Genomic DNA, 3,643 nt, shown 5'->3' on the forward strand with positions numbered 1-3,643 from the left:
TGTGCCACCACTCCTGGCTTGGGTAGTTTTGTTTTGTACCAGGGATTGAATTCAGGGCTTTCTCACTGAACCGTATTTCCAGACCTGTGGGGTTTTTTGTACAAGAGATTAAACACAGGACCTTGCACTTGCCAGGCAGGCAGCAGAATCACTGAGCTAAATCCCAGGCCCCTCAGTCTGTTTTTCTAATGTGAATGTTCACAGCAATGTATTTCTCTCTTAGGGCTACTTCTATTGTTTCCCATAGGTTCTAGTATGTTGTAATGACATTATCATTTGATTGTAGAAACTGTTTAATTTCTTTTTTTTAAAGGTCCATGATATAACTTTAATTTGGTTACTTTTAACAATACTGTATTAAGTCTTTCAGGTATACAATGCATTAAAATTTAAACTCTGTCCTCAACAAGGTGGTTGTGACAATTAAAAGCATATAGGTACACTAAAGAACCGATATCATCAGTTAGTTCCTGGCTATTACATTATTTACCATCCCAAGGGCTTCATTCTGATTTAGCTCTTGATGGGTAAGTCCAGAAGAGCCTGTCATTTGGCTCCCTGCACTTGGATGCTGATTTCATCAGCACAGAGACACATGAGCTATGTGTGCTCCATGGCACTGGCACCACTAGGAGAGCATCATGCCAAAAGGTACCCCAAGGCTGCCACACTCCTGTCCTGAGGGATGCTGTACAATTTGGTTCTAGAGCCCTGCTGATTCACCTAGGGGGTGCAAGGGAAATGGCTGAACTCCAAGAAATCACTTTATCCAGGACTGAATCCCCAACATATCTCAGAGTGCACGTAATTAAATGAGACAGAATAGACTTTAAAGGCAAAATGTCATCCTCAACATGTCTGTGACAAAAGGTTTTGCTTTACAGAAGCCATTTTATGTATAAATAACAGTAATTACCAATATTTAAAAACATCCAACATTTAAAGTTTCTGAATTCTGGTTTATTAGGCAGCAATGAAATAACAGGTTTAGATTATGCTACAAAAAGAGTCCAATTGCTCATAAACAGCAACTGGATTTGCTTCAGTGGGGGGAGGTGGGGGAAATTCTTCAGACTACTGTACAAGGACACAAGGACTTCTCACCCTAAGAAAGGTATTAAAGAGTACGAAGACAGATTTCCTGTAAGACAGAAAACAAAAAAAAAATTCAATACTAAAGAACATCTCCATAATAGCTATAACACATCCCTTAGGGCATAAGCATGCACTTGTAGGAAGCAGACAAAGCTTTCCATAGAGAAACCGCTTTCAGGAGACGATTAGGACTTCAGTTTTGTTTCTGCATTCGTCACTTGACAAATGAAGATACCATCTTCAGGATGTTCCATGTCTTCTATTTCATACATATGTGAGGATGCTATTGCAAGTGTAGTCCCATCATTGCTAAAGGCAAGTGATGTGATGAAATTGGCCCAGTCACTTTTTGTCAAACTGATCCCAAATATTTACAAATCCATCAGAAACACCGGTGGCAAATGTACTGTGAATATTATGAAAGGAAATGGCATTGACTGGGTAAGTCTGCTCAATGTTATTCTCTCTTTGTCTGTGACATTTGAAGGCATACTTCTTCTTTTGCACCTCAGGGCTTGGATCCAAGTATTCAACTGCCTCTTGGCCTTCAGTAGAGCTCAATGCATAACCCTGCTTGTTTGGAAATGCTTGTATGCAGTAAGATGATATTTCAGGATGGACTCCCTGCGCTGCCACACAAAGACCATGTTCCATAAGTTCCACACTAACATTCTGTGGCCTGCTGTACCCATGATCAACCGGTCTCCAGACACTGAGAGTGTGTACACCTTTTCAGGCTGAGAGAAGGTCCCAGCATTACAAGGAGTTCTGGGATCCCACAATTTAACAATCTGATGCTAACTTCCAGTAACCATTACATTCACTTGTGGACAGTATTCAACACATCTGATAGGGGCATCATGGGTTCCAACAAGATTTTCTTGATCAGTGTTCAAATCATGCATTTTCAGCTGATTATCTAATCCCCCCCACTCCACTCATGTGTTGGATCATAGAACGTGCAGTCCAGGACTGCGCCAGTGTGCTGGTACTTGAGCCGCATGGAGTTGGCTGGCACATTGTAGAGGCACATTGACGTGTCCGAGTAGGAGCCTAGCAGAAACTGGGAAGTGTTGGGCCTGAACTTCACAGAGGAGATGCCATCCTTGGGTGGCTAGTTCAACTTGAACTTGTTAGAACGAGTTCTCAGCTTCCTCACAGGAGCAAATGTCTCAGTCCAGTTTTGGCTGCCGCTTCCTCGGTACCCTTGGAGCACACTCCCACTAGGAGATGGAGGCAGAAAGACCTGTTTAATTTCTTACTTGATTTCTACTGTGAAGCATGTATTATTCTATAGCGTATTATTTAATCTCCGTGCTTTTGCAAAATTTCTGTGGTTTCTTTTGCTATCGATTTCTGGTTTCATTATACTATGATCTAATAATAAACCTGGGATAATTTCATTTCTTTTGCATTAAATGCAAAGAAGCAAGATTCATGGGCTAGTACATGGTCTCTTTTGGGAAGAGTTCCATGTGCTGCTGAGAAGAATGTATATTCTGTTGTTGTTGGGTGGGCTTCCATTTGCTGGAAGGTGGTTCAACACTAATGTTTCTTTTGTCTAGTTGATCTATTTGTGAAAGTGTTGTTTTGAGGTCCTCCACCATGATTGTGTTGACGTTTATCTGATCTTTTATGTCACTGGGGAAATTCTAAATGAGTGGGGACTACAGCTGACTCAGCCAGGACAAAGAAAACAATCACCTTTTAAAAGGTATTCACACGGGCTGGGGATTTAGCTCAGTGGTGCCAGTGCCTGCCTTGCAAGCACAAGGTCCTGAGTTTGATCTCTGGTATAAAAAAAAAAGTGTTCACATATAGTAGAGGGTAACTGTTCTAGAGAGGAGTACCACAGCCTTCATAAATGTCTCTTCTTCCTCCTCTTTTGTTTTTAAGTATTTCTGCATCCTAAAGACTTTGGAATGTTGTCAAATCAATAGAAAAGTTCTAAAAGGAGTATAGTGAGTTTAATGAGCAGCAGGATGTCATGTCACTTTTCAGATGGTATAGGATAAAAACAAGGGCATTTTCCTCACATAATTACTACACAATTATCACAATTGAGAAACTTAATATTGATATAGTTCTTTTACATCTAGATATACAGTCCATGTTGAGTTTGTGTTTCCCCCAAACACATGTTGTACATCTACTCCACAACACCTCAGAATGTGACCATATTTGGAAATAGGGTCATTGGAGGTAGAATTAGTTAAGATAAGGCCATAATGGTCATGTGAAGACAGAGAGACATACGGGAAGAATGCCATGTTGCCACCTAGGCAGAGATTGGAGTGATGTAGCTGCAAGCTAAGGAATGCCAAGAATTGCTGCTAAACCATTGAAAACTAGGGACGTGTAGGGAAGGATTCCCCTTCAGGTTTCAGAGAGCACAGCCCTTCCGACACCTTGATTTCTTTTCTCCGCAACTATGAGACCATTTCTGTTATTTAAACCATCAAGTTTATAGTATGTATACTTTGCTAATACAACTCATGTTCAAATATCTTATTTAGATAATGATTTTTATCTAATATCTTTTATAGTT

General features: G+C 40.5%; 1 pseudogene; it reads right to left on the reverse strand.

Annotated features, from left to right (window-relative positions):
* Window positions 1–1,280: 1,280 nt before the first annotated feature.
* Window positions 1,281–3,365, reverse strand: LOC104875794 (annotated as a pseudogene).
* Between the last annotated feature and the right edge of the window lie 278 nt (window positions 3,366–3,643).

Source organism: Fukomys damarensis, unplaced genomic scaffold (assembly GCF_012274545.1).
Source record: "Fukomys damarensis isolate Sample0158 unplaced genomic scaffold, DMR_v1.0_HiC HiC_scaffold_39, whole genome shotgun sequence".
Classification (NCBI taxonomy): Eukaryota; Metazoa; Chordata; class Mammalia; order Rodentia; family Bathyergidae; genus Fukomys; species Fukomys damarensis.